The sequence below is a fragment of the Sapajus apella genome, unplaced genomic scaffold (genome assembly GCF_009761245.1).
Source record: "Sapajus apella isolate SASKATOON/1434 unplaced genomic scaffold, GSC_monkey_1.0 scaffold22, whole genome shotgun sequence".
Lineage (NCBI taxonomy): Eukaryota > Metazoa > Chordata > Mammalia > Primates > Cebidae > Sapajus > Sapajus apella.
Genome location: NW_022436962.1, coordinates 5307990 through 5321560, shown reverse-complemented (window position 1 = coordinate 5321560; position 13571 = coordinate 5307990). Strand labels below are relative to the sequence as shown.

Below are 13571 nucleotides of genomic sequence, written 5' to 3'. Positions count from 1 at the left end.
GCTATTTTCATTTCCAGCTTCAGGAAAAGTTGGAAAGGCTCCTGTCCCTGCAGAAGTGTTGGCTAGTCAGAGAACGTCCCTCTGTCCTCTGTGTGTGGTAGCTGCGCCTGAGGCTCCCCTGCATCCTAGCCAGGCCTAGCTGATAGCATAGTGGCAGAGGTAGGACAATGGGCATTTTACAGCAGAGTGATTAAAAAGAGAAAGAATTAAACCAGAAGAGAGGGGCAGGGAAATGAAAGAGAAAGGAATTGGGATAGAGACTTCAGTGAATTAACTCTTTCCATACTGTGGCAGGATCAGTGGGGAATTACCTGGCCACATCCTTAATCCCAGCTTTCAAAAACCAATCCCAGATCCCCCAATGACACTACTGAATCCTGACAGAATCATCTGTTGTGACCTTGACAGATGTCTAGGAAAATAATTTCCGTTCTGTGTGGCAGGAGTTTTCAAAGCGTCTTCACACCTATGAGTTTATTCTATTTTCTTTTCTTTCTTTTTTTTGAGATGGAGTCTCGCTCTGTTGCGGGGCTGGAGTGCAGTGGTGCAATCTCGGCTTACTGCAACCTCTGCCTCCCAGATTCAAGCGATTCTCCTGCCTCAGCCTCCCGAGTAGCTGGGACTACAGGTGCAAGCCACCAGGCCCAGCTAATTTTTGCATTTTTAGTAGAGAGAGGGTTTTGCCATGTTGGCCAGAATGGGCTTGATCTCTTGACCTTGTGATCCGCCTGCTTAGGCCTCCCAAAGTGCTGGGATCACAGGCATGAGCCACCATGCCCCACCAAATTGATTCTATTTCAAACAACCTAGTGATCTAAAGTGAGGCAGGTATTATTATACTTACATTAACGGCCAGAAAGATTAATAAAAGAGTGGTCTAGTTTAGCCACAGGTTTGGAAGCCACAGTGACATTGGGTCCAGGTCAAGGCAATGGATTTCTTCACCATTAGCAATGCCTGTGTCTTCCAGAGTTCCTAATGCATGAGTGTGGGGAGCTTCTCTCTTTTCCTGGACCAGCATAACTGCTGTCTTTCCTCCTCAATTTCCAGGCCCTTCCTGGAGGAAATGCCAGGTACCCTGGATCAGACCCAGTTCATGTGGTCAGAAAATCCAGAACGTTCGAGACAAAAAGGACTTTAGAAAGCATCTAGTGCAAACCCCTCATTTTCACAGAGGAGAAAATTAAGCCCAGACAGGGCAAGTGAGTAGCTCAAGACCTTTCCACACAACGCAGGTGTCTCGATTCCTGGAGCAGGGTTCTTTTCACCAGTCACTGGCACCGCTTCTTGCCAACTCTCTCCCAGGTTTTGAAGGTAGGTAGGAGAGTTTGAACTGGGGACACTGGGAGTCAGCTGCTGCACAGTGGAGCGTTCCAGAGCCCAGCCCTAATCCCAGCTGCGCTACTGTTCAACAAGTATTTACATAACCTTCGAGGAGACCTGCCTTTCTCACCACCCCACAGTTGGGAGGGGCAGCAGAGAGGGGAGCCCTCACATCGTGTATAGTGAGCTGCCATCTCAGCAGTCCTAGCTGGATGTCTTGCTTCCAGTATCCCAACACATCAGCGGCTCTGTATGCTTCTGAGAACATGGGACAGAGGACCACAGGAAGGGGTCAGAGAGAGGGGCTGCCTGTCCAGTAAGGGCCTGACAGACCCTCACGTGGGGTCACTGGGCAGATACCAGGGTGTGTGTGAGTGTGTGTGTTGTGTGTGCATGCATGTGTGTGTACAAACCCTCTACCTCAGGAGGCCAGGAGCATTCATTTCAGATCAGCTTAAGTATTTATGCCACTGCACTCCAGTGGTTCTCCACTGCTAATTTGGATCCCAAATCTTTGGTAAACAGAAATGAAACCTCATATAATGTATTGAGAGCACTGTAAATGATCTTCTTCTTCTTTTTTTTTTTTTAAGACAGGGTCTTGCTCTGTCACCCAGGCTACAGTGCAGCGGCATGAACACGGCTCACTGCAGCCTCAACCTCCTGGGTTCAAGCGATCCTCCCTGCTTAGCCTCCCAAGTTGCTGGGACCACAGGTGCAAGCCATCACTACCAACTAATTTTAATTTTTTTTAATACAGAATTTCTGTATCATTTTATAGAAAAATTTTATAAATTTTAAAATTTTTATAAAAAATTTTTTAAATGAGTTTAAAAGCTGTGTTGTCCAGGCTGGTCTTGAACTCCTGGGCTCAAGCAGTCCTCCCACCTCAGCCTCCCAAAGTGCAAGGACAACAGGTGTGAGCCATCACACCTGGCTAATGTTATCTTCTTTAATCCTCAAAACCTTCTCCCCACCTCCACTTCTATCCCTGGTGTGAGCCACCATCTGCTCTCACCTAGATAACTGCAGCAGTCTCTCTTCCATGATTCCTGGTTCCTCTGTGGTCTGCTGTCCTCACAGTAGCCAGACAGCTCCTTTGCAAAACATATTGGATCACATCGTCCCTCTCCCTGAAGTCCTCCAGTGGCTTCCTCTCTCGGAAAAAAAGCCAAAGTCCTCAGCATGGCACGGCCGGCCCCTGGCGACCTGTGACCTCATTTCTGGCCACTCGCCCCCTTGCTGACTCTGCTTCAGCCTCACCGACCTCATTGCAGTTCCTTGAACTCACGCTGATTCCCGGCTCTGGGCCTCTGCACATACTCTTCTGTCTGCCTGGACAGCTCTCTCCCCAGTTGTCTGCATAGCTTACCAAAGAAGCCTTCCCTGACCACCTGCCCTCAAATACCTGCTACCCCAGCACTCTCTGCCCTTTACCCTGCTTTATTTTTCCTTATTTCACAAAGCACCACCCAACCTACTGCATGTTTATATGTTGGCTTGTTTGCCATTTCTTTTTCTTTTTTTTTTATTTAATAATTTTTTTTTTAAGACGGGGTTTCACCATGTTGGCCAGGCTGGTCTTGAACGCCTGACTTCAGGTGATCTGCCTGCCTCGGCCTCCCAAAGTGTTGAGATTACAGGCGTGAGCCACCACGCTCGGCCTAAAATTTTTTTAAAATACGGAAGGTTTCACAAATTTGGGTGTCATCCTTGCACAGGGGACATGCTAATCTTCTCTGTATCGTTCCAGTTTTAGTATGCGTTCTGCCAAAGCAAGCGTGGCCATTTTTTATTGTTGTTGTTCTTTTGTTTTTTGAGATAGGGTCTCGCTCTGTCACCCAGGCTGGAGTACAATGGCGTGATCTCGGCTCACTGCAACCTCCGCCTCCTGGGTTCAAGCGATTCTGATGCCTCAGCCTCCCGAATAGCTGGGATTACAGGCGCACACCACCATACCCAACTAATTTTTGTATTTTTAGTAGAGACAGGGTTTTGCCATGTTGGCCAGGTTGGTCTTGAACTCCTGACCTCAAGTGATCCATCTGCTTTGGCCTCCCAAAGTGCTGGGATTACAGGTGTGAGTTACCATGTCTGGCCATTTCTTTTCATATACGCATTTAAAAGCAATGCGTCTGGTATACATTAGGTGGTCTACAAGTATTTATCAAATGTATGAGTAAATATCACGAGGTGGGCATTCCTTTCAGATGATGACACTGAAGCACAAAGAGGCTAAGTAATGCGCATAGACAGTGAGTGGCAAACTGAAAATTATAGCCAGGCCAGGTGGGCTCCAGAATGTTCCATCTGTTTTGCTGCTCTGATTCCCAAGAGCAGGAAACTAACCACCAGGACCTGTGGAGTTATAAGAGACTGCATAAACCAGGCATGGTGGCTCAGGTCTGTAATCCTAGTACTTCGGGAGGCCAAAGTGGGTGGATAGCTTGAGCCCAGGAGTTTGAAACCAGCCTGGGCAGCATAGTAAAACCCTGCCTCTACCAAAAAAGGAAAAAAGAAAAAAAATCCCCCCAATTAGTGTGTATTTTAAAATTTAAGAATTAGCCTGTATTAAATTTAAAACTTAGCATGGATTAAAAATAGCATGGTGGCGCTTGCCTGTAGCCCCAGCTACTTGGGACGCTGGGTTGGGAGGACTGCTTGGCCCAAGAAGTCAAGGCTGCAGTAAATCATGATTGGGCCACTGCACTCCAGCCTAGGTGACAGAGTGAGAAAAAATAAATAGAGAGAGATTGTATAGTTGTTGCCTTCCTGACTTCAGGGATATCTGATCAGAGCTGGGAAGGGTGGGATCTCTTAGTTGGAACCTCACACAGGGAGCTCCTTTCCCTGGCTAAATCCAGAGAACAGTGAACAGCAGAGGAAAGTTCACTCCAGCATGGGCACAGGGCAGCTGGCCATCCCCCAGGCTCCCAGCATGGGCACAGGGCAGCTGGCTATCCCCCAGGGCCCCTCTGTGGAGGCTCGTTGTGGCTTGGAAAGGGGCAGTGACAGCCAGATGATAAGCTCTGTCCCTGATCTTCTAATAACACTCAGCAGAATGTCAGCAGTCCTGGGAACCTCAGCTGCTAGAAGTCCCACCACCTGAAATTGTCCATATGGCCATGCATGTGTAGATAGTGTCATTCCTGAGCTGCCCTTTGTCATCAAACCCACAGGGGCCAAGACAGAAGCCAGACATCAAAGTAGAGGAAGAATGAGAGATTGAGGCTGGGGAGAGGAGCTGGAAGAGGGTGAGCAGTCAGTCAAAGAGGTCAGGAGCTAGGTCAGAGATTGTTCCTGTCTCCCAAGCTGGAGATGCCCTACAAGAAAGAGACAAGACAAACCACAGATCCCTTTAGTAGGAGCTGGCTAAAGGAGAAGGGGGTAGGCTGGTCAGAATATGCTCACCCTGCTCGGGTCACCCCCCAGGCTGAGCACAAGGTCACTTGCCTTTCTCTGGAAGGATCCCTCCACCTCTCAGACACTCTCTGCGCCTGTCTGGTCCGGTTGCTGCACACCCCATGCACATCGACCGGCCTGTCTTCAAACAGTCGAGCTGGTGCACACATAGCCTCTTTGTATCCTGCCACCTCTCACACACGTTTGGATGGGTCTCACACAGTATCTGTCTCTCATTTCCACTGCTTGGCATGCACATCACGAACGTGCTGACTCTGTTTATCTACTGCACATGCCCCCGTGTCAGCCTCTCCTACCCTCTCGCTCCGTGATCCTGCCCTGCATATTCAGTGAGTGCTGATCTGCCTCCAGTGGAGCTACGTGCTTTTGGTCTCTCAAGGCCTGACTCTCTCCTCTGGCCCGCTTTTCAAATCTATACTCTTATGCCTCTGCTTGTGCTTGTTCCATTGTCACTCCGATATATCGATGACAATCATTCATTCCTGCAGCATCTTTGGGCCCCCAACTCTGCACACCTCAGTGGGAAAGTCCCTCGGCCCAGCCTGCTGGCCTTTCTTCAGCTGCAGTGAATGGCCTTTTACTGCCTGGCCAGAGATATCTGATAGCCCAGAGGCCAGAGCTGGCCCCTCATGAACATCCTGGGACAGCTCAGCCTTTGAGTTGGAGTCAAACAACGACTTGCATTCACAGAGGCTTGGGTTTCTCCTTCTGCCCTTGGCCCGGAGTTCCTGACTGTGGCTACTCTGTGGCTCCCCAAAGCAAGACTCTATCCTGGAAGATAGATGGGTCATGTAAGGGCATCCCAGGAGGGGGTCTCTAACAGTGATTCACTGGTCAGTCGACAGCACGGCCTGAGAACCTACGCTGCTAGGTGTTGAGGGGAAATGGAGAGACAGAGAAGACAGAGTCTGTTTTGGGGAAGCTCCTGCTCCAGCGGAAGGCTTGTGATCCCTGCCCCTGACATGCTCACAGGTTTCAGGGACACAAGGGCTGCACACACAGGGAAAGGCCTCAAGGAGCACAAAGCGAGGCAGTAGGTGTGCTGGAATGTGCACAGAATGTCGGGGGCAGAGGCCTGAGTTCTGTTCTGGTGGGGCCACTTTGAGTTATGTGATCCTACCAAGCCAGTTAAGCTGAGTTCCAACGTCTTCATTTGTAAATTGGGGGGAAGAATATCTAACTCACAGTGTTGTTAACATTAAATAAGATAATGCCATATTAGTGTGTGCAAACCATACATGCCATGCAACTGTGAGAGAATCATAAAAGTGCAAATTACTGCAGTACAAATTATGCACACAAGTTCCAGGACAACGCTGAGTCCAATGGGATGAATCAGGAAAGACTCCCTGGAGGGAGGGCATTTGGCAAAGACAGGTGGGCAACTGGACATCACCATCCAGACAGAACAGTTCCATTCCATAGATGGCTTTTATAGCTTTGGTTTTCTAGGAGCAAACAAGAGAAGGGAGGGAGGTAACATTTACTGACACCCGCTGCATGCCAAGTGTTATTTTTTAAGACGGAGTATGATCTCAGCTCACTGCAACCTCCACCTCCCAGGTTCAAGCAATTCTTATGCCTTGGCCCAAGTAACTGGGACTATAGGAGCCCACCACCATGCCCAGCTAATTGTATTTTTAGTAGAGATTGGGTTTCATCATGTTGGCCAGGCTGGTCTCGAACTCCTGACCTCAAGTGATCCGCCTTGGCCTCCCAAAGTGCTGGGATTACAGGCACGAGCCACCGTGCCTGGCCACCATGTGTATTACATACAGTATATTTCACTACATGCTAACAACAATCCTATTGCCATATCAGTATTCTCCCTGAAAACAGATAAACAGCTTTCCCAAAGCTTCAGATCTGGAATCTGAACACCAGGCCTGTCGTACTTCCAAACTTGTACTCTTTCTGTAATATCAGACTACATGGACTTTCCAGGCACCACACAAGCTCAGCCAGCTTGTCACAGAACATAAGAAGAAGGTTGACAATTAAAGAGGGGAGACAGTGGGCAGGTAGACAAGTGGGCAGAGCTGGTGGGGGAAAAGCCAGGCTCATCTCAACAGCTTCCTCGACCCTTACTCATCCCGATTGTCAACCAGATTCCATGTCATCACAGTAGGTGAAAACTCCAGCAGCTCAATTGTAGGTTACTAGGACACACCAGAGGAAGGACCACGCCTTAACTGGCATTAGTTGCCATGGCAACTAGAATACATCCAGCAGTCCCTCTGGAATACCTGGCTTGTTCCAACGTTTCACCAACCCCGTTGGGTTTGAACAGACACTCTCATCCAGATTAATCCTGCACAGACTGAGGAGTGCTGCCCACTATTTTATTTTAAGAATTAAGGAGGCTGGGCACAGTGGCTCACACCTGTAATCTTAGCACTTTGGGAGGTCTGGCGGGATTGCTTGAGCCCAGGAGTTTGAGACCAGCCTGGGCAACACAGTGAGATCCTGTCTCTACAGAAAAATTTAAATATTAGCCATGTGTGGTGACGTGTGCCTGTAGGCCCAGCTACTCAGGAGGCTGAGGTGGGAGGATCATGTGAGCCTAGGAGGTAGAGGCTGCCAAGAGCTGGGATGACGCCACTGAACTCTAGCCTGGGCAACACAGTGAGAGCCTGCGTCAAAAAAAAAAAGGAAAAAATAAGGAATATTTTGAGAGCCAGGGGTTCACATCTGACCCAGGAATCCAACTCCATACCTTCCTCTCATCTTTCCTTCCCATCTTCCCTCTTTATAACTGGTGGTGTTGGTGTGCCACCTACACCCCTCCATAGTCACTGTTCCTGTAGGTGCTGTCTGAGCATGACTGCGGGTGCTTGTGACTCAGACTCGGGGATTCCTCTCAGCCTATGTGCACAGGCTTGAAACGCAGAGCTGAAGCCCTCTAGGAGCTGCCCTTAGCCAATAATGAATGGGAGCTGACATATAAATACCCAAACTTCCTTGCCCTTCTGGTGGGTAACACTGAGGTGTATTCCATGTCACCTCCTAGAAATCTGTAAGCCCCAATTGCCCACAGCAGTAACCTGCACATGAACATAGCTTGTAGTGGCTTCCTTCTCTTCCCTGACTCACTTTCCCACTCGGATCAGCACTTCCTGGGCACCTGCCAAATAAACCACATGCACCCAAATCCTTGTCTCAAGGTCAGCTTCTGGGGGTACCCGGCCCAAGACATCCTTCATATGCAAGAAACCCATGTTTCAGTGAGGGACAGACAGCCCAACTAGCCAAGACAATGTGGGAAAGAGGTTATGGCCACTTGTGTGATTCTGTGTGCAGCGAGCTTAGCTATTTGCACAACCACCGCATGCTATACTCAGCCCAGACCTCAAACCACAGATGGGCACCATTTGCTGCATGAAAACACTGCATGAACAGGTAAAAATGGGTCAGGACAAATCCATCTTTCTTGGCAAACAACTCAGTATGTCATTCTTCCAGTGAGGATCGGAAAGATCATTTTCAAGCATGAAGGTTAACACATTTTTCAAAGAACGTACCATCATCTAGAATGTGCATGTGACAACACAGGCCCAGCAGCTTGCTAATGTCTATTATCAAATGGCTGACTAAGGACAGCTAGCAGTTATGATATCTAACATAAGAGTATTAACTAATTTGATCCTCAAATCAATCTTACAGAGTAGGCACCACTTCTGTCGCATTTTTCAGCTGAAGGAACAAGCAGAGGGAAGGGAAAAACTCGTCCAAGCTCACAGAGGCAGGATACAAACACAGGCAGCCTAGCTGTGAGCCTTCACTCTAAACCATGCTAGGGCTCTGCCCATCTATGTCATGCCTGTGTTGATAAGCCTGTTTTCAAAGGTCTGTTTATTTAACGGCACGCTACAGGATTAAAAGAATATGAAGACTGTGTTGCAAAGCATTCCTTGAAACGTTAAGTCAAGGCCCAAATTTAATGTCCTCATCTTCCAAGTTTAAGAAATCTTATTTTGATACTCTAGCAACCCCTAATTAAGACAGAAGCCATCAGCTAAATGAACAGAACATTAAGTTGAGATCAGAATAATAGATTTCTTTTCTTTCTTCCTTTCTTTTTTTTTGAGATGAAGTTTCGCTCTTGTTGCTCAGGCTGGAGTGCAGTGGCGTGATCCTGGCTCACCACAAACTCTGCCTCCCGGGTTCAAGCGATTCTCATGCCTCAGCCTCCCAAGTAACTGGGATTACAGGCCCGCACCACCACACCCAGCTAATTTTGTATTTTTAGTAGAGATGGGGTCATGTTGGTCAGGCTGGTCTCAAACTCCTGACCTCAGGTGATCTGTCCACCTTGGCCTCCCAAAGTGTTGGGATTACAGGCATAAGCCACTGCGCCAGACCAGAATAATAGACTTCAAACCAACAGCTCTTTATACTTTTCAAAGCACTCTTACTATTCTTTTCCATTTGATCCTCTTAAGGCAAAAACGATTACCTTTTTTACAGATGAAAAAACTAAGACTCAGAGAGGCCAGGTGGCTTGCTCAGTGCCACACAGCAAGTTAGAGATGTGCTAAGGATTGAACTCCAGATCTCAGGATTAGCCCAGTGCTTCTTCCCCTACACCACAGAGAAGCATCAGCCAAGCCTATGTGTATGAGTCTGAAGTCAGCATTGTAATTGTTAGAGATTATCTTCAATGAAGCAACAGCCATCATCTACTTCAATTACATACTGCGTCCTTTACTGTGGATACAATACATACCCCATCTTTCTATTTTATTTTAATTTTTAAAATTTATTAAATTTTCTAGAGATAGGATCTCTGTTGCCCAGGCTTGTGCAGTGGTGCAATCATAGCCCACTGCAACTTCAACTGCTGAGCTCAAGGGATCCTCCTGCCTCAGCCTCCCAAGTAGCCTAAACAGGCACGTGCCACTATGCCCAGCTAAGTTTTAATTTTTTTGTAGAGACAGTGTCTTGCTATGTTGCCCAGGCTAGTCTTGAACTCCTGGTCTCAAGCAATCCTCCCACCTTGAACTCCCGAAGTGCTGGGATTACAGACATAAGCCACTGCGCCTAGCCCACTTATTAATTTTCTTTTTTTGAAGAGACAGAGTCTTGCTCTGTCAACTGGGCTGGAGTGCAATGGCACAATCATAGCTCACTGTAGCCCCCAACTCCTGGACTCCAGTGATCCTCCTGCCTCAGCCTCCCAAGTAGCTGAAATGATCTACAGGCATGTGCCAGGGTCTCACTGTGTTGCTCAGGCTGCCTGCCTCCCTTTTAAATTTGAAGTCCTTTCAGGGCAGAAACTGAGTTTCCTTCCTAAACTTGAGTGTTGGGTCCTCCTGAGGGTGGCCCCCTACCACTTTCTGCTTCCATCTTTGGGTTCCATGAGCAAAAATTAGGCCTGGTCCAGCTGCCCCGGGATTCCTAGAGACCTACCAGGAAACAGAGAAGGCAAAGGCAGAAGAAGAAATAAGAAGGGGGACAACTCTCCTCCTTGTCCATTCAAATTCAAAAGGGTTCTCTTCTTTTTTGTATAAACCACATAAACCGAGTGCTCATTGGAAGAGACTTATCAATGAGAGTGGCTGGGTTGGGTATCTTGGAGTCTGAGAGTCAGACCTAAGCCAAGTGGGAGGGCCGTGAATGCAGCTCCTTCTCAGGAGGGAAGCTGCAGGGGCTGGGGCTCCGTCAGCAGGGCTGTAAGTGTCTCTTTAAGGCTTGAGCTAGCTGACTCCGGGAGCACAGAGCCAGCCTGGGAGAAGGCAGGGGCCTACAGTTTATTTTATTTGACATTTTTCAACGTCAGGACACTTCAGAGCCAAGGAGGAAACGAATCCCATCTGTTCTGAGCCCCCAAGCACAGTTCAAGAGGACAGGCTGGGGAATGGAGGAAGGGGAGGTGAAGAGAAAACTAAGAAGACTGGAACATCCAGCCACACACAGAGGGCGGCAAGCAACCTGACGAGGGAGGCAGGGTGCGGCACAAGTGGCCAAGGAATCCTTCTGTCCCCTAACACGTGCATACAGAGCTCACTCAAGATGGAGCCTGCTGCTGGGAGTGGTGGTGTATGCCTGTAATCCCAGCATTTTGGGAGGCTGAGGTGGGTGGATCACCTGAGGTCGGGAGTTCAAGACCAGTCTGACCAACATGGAGAAACCCTGTCTCTACTAAAAATACAAAATTAGCTGGGCGTGGTGGCGCATGCCTGTAATTCCAGCTAGTCGGGAGGCTGAGGCAGGAGAATCACTTGAACCCAGGAGGCAGAGGTTGCAATGAGCTGAGATCGTGCCACTGCACTCCAGCCTGGGCAACAGGAATAAAAACTCTTGTCTCAAAAAAAAGGATGGAACCCGCGGACTCTTGTCTACTGCTCTGTGGCCCTTGGCATAGGTTTCAGGACAGCAGTCCTTGGTGGAGGTGGGGGGCTGTGGACCTCACACCTCTGTCTAATGTGAAGGGCACCCTCTGGAGTTGTGGGACTTGGCAATAGTGTTGCTGTGTGGGCCTGCAAGTTCCCATCCATTACTGCCACCCAGCTCAGACACAGCTCACCCATTCACATAGACAAAAATGGACACACTGAGAGAGGAAACCCATGTTGAAGAAGGGAGAAGATGGAGGGTCCTCTGACCTCCTCCCTCCAGGCACGTGTAGCCCCTCTACTCAGTGCCTGCACCCACCTCTGTGTGGGTACCCATACCCTATTCCCCTCCACTCCAATGGATGCCAGGGATGGAAGGACAGATGGCTGTGAAACTTATCTTCTTATTTAGATTAAATTCCAGACCTTCCTATTTTTAGAAAAACAAATTCCTTTTGTATTTTCAAGTGGTAAAAATGGCCCAAGCTGTCATCTAGGAAAGTCAGCAGCCAACTCGAAGTTGTCTGCAGTGTCATGATTTGGATATTACCCTGGCAAGAATACTTCTAGTGTCAAGCGGGTGATCCGTCTAGGTGCCAAATTTTAAGAGGATCATTGACAACTTGAGAGCTTCCAGAGGAGGGTGACCAGGACAATGAAAGGTTTGAAAAACTGGGTCAGTTAAGAAAGTACTAAAATAAGCTAGGAACCGTTTCTTTTTCTTTTTGGTCTAGAGAATATTCGGGCTATATTAAGAACATGTTGAACTATTTGGATGAACACTTACACATTTTCCCAGATGACAGAATTTGAATCAATAGGAGGAAGTTACAGTGAAGCAGATTTCAGCTGAATATTTAGAAACTTCCTTATAACTTAATGCTATATGATATGGAATAAGCCTCCCATCACTGTGCCTATGGAAGCCAGCGATGAAAGACTGTCAGGAATACTGCAGATAAGATTTTTGTACTAGATAGGAAGACGGACTAGTCTAAAATTACTGAGAAGCTTTAGAAAAATGTGGCTTTCTGCGTAGCAGAGATTCTACATCGGTAAGAATTAGAATTTGTCTTTCTAAAAAACCCCATCAGCTATAAAACTCTTAGAAGAAAACAGGGAAAAAGCTGCATGACGTTAGATTTTGCAATGATTTCTTAGATATGATACCCAAAGCACAGCCAACAAAAGACAAAAATAGATAAACCGAACTTCATCAAAATAAAAAGCTTTTGTGCATAAAAGATACATCTACAGAATGAAAAGGGAACCCAACCCACAGAATGAAAGAAAATATCTGCAAATCATATGTCTGATAAAAGGTTAATATCTAGTCTATATAAAGAACTCTTAACACTCAACAAAAAAATAAACAACACAATTTAAAAATGGGCAAAGGACTTGAATAGATATCTCTCCAAACAAGATCTATAAACAGTTAATAAGTACATAAAGATGCTCCATATTATTAATCTCCAGATAAATCAAAACCACAATGAGATAACCACTTCACCTCCATGAGGATGGCTTTTTTCTTTTTTCTTTTCTTTTTTCCTTCTTTGAGATGGAGTCTCGCTCTGCCGCCCAGGCTGAAGTGCAGTGGCACAATCTCAACTCACTGCAACCTTCGCTTTCCGGGTTCAAGCAATTCTCCTGCCTCAGCCTCCCAAATAGCTGCAATTACAGGCGCGTACCACTGCGCCAGCTAGTTTTTGCCTTTTTAGTAGAGATGGGGTTTCACCATGCTGGCCAGGATGGTCTCCAACTCCTGGCCTCAAGTGATCCACCTGCCTCGGCCTCCCAAAGTGCTGGGATGACAGACATGAGCCACCGTGCCTGGCCAGGATGGCTATTATAAAAACAAACAAAACAGAAAATAGTAAATGTTGGGGAGAATGTGGAGAAATTGGAACCCTCATTCATTGCCGGTAGAAATGTCAAATGATGCAGCCATTATGGAAAACAGTGTGATGGTTCCTCAAAAAACAAACAAAAAACCCAAACACATAGAATGACCATACGATCCGGCAATACCACTTCCGGGTATATACCCAAAAAGAACCGAAAGCAGGAACTCGAATAACATTCGGACACCAATGTTCAGAGCAACATTCTTCCTAGTAGCCAAAAGCTGGTAACAACCCATGAACAGATGAATGAGATAAACAAAATGTGGTATATACATACAATAGAACAGAATTCAACCCGAGAAAAGAATGGAATTCTAACACTGCAACATGAATGATCCCTGACGACATTATGCTAAGTGAATAAGTCAGTCATTAAAAAAAATAAAAGGCCAGGCTCAGTGGCTCACACCTGTAATCCCAGCACTTTGGGAGGCCAAGGCAGGCAGATCATGAGGTCAAGAGATCAAGACCTTCCTGGCCAACATGGTGAAACCTGTTCTCTACTAAAAATACAAAACTCAGCTGGGCCTGGTGGTGCATGGCTATAGTCCCAGCTGCTCAGGAGGCTGAGGCAGGAGAA

At 47.3% G+C, this 13571-nt stretch overlaps 1 protein-coding gene and 1 non-coding gene across 9 annotated transcripts in view; both read right to left on the bottom strand.

The window, feature by feature from the left end:
• Nucleotides 1-13571, bottom strand: part of NAV1 (neuron navigator 1) — a 274917-nt gene that overhangs the window by 87284 nt on the left and 174062 nt on the right. The gene's annotated exons all lie outside the window — the stretch shown is intronic.
• LOC116559125 lies at nucleotides 3000-3104 on the bottom strand. Its single transcript, XR_004272322.1, has one exon. It is a non-coding gene; the product is annotated as a U6 spliceosomal RNA (small nuclear RNA).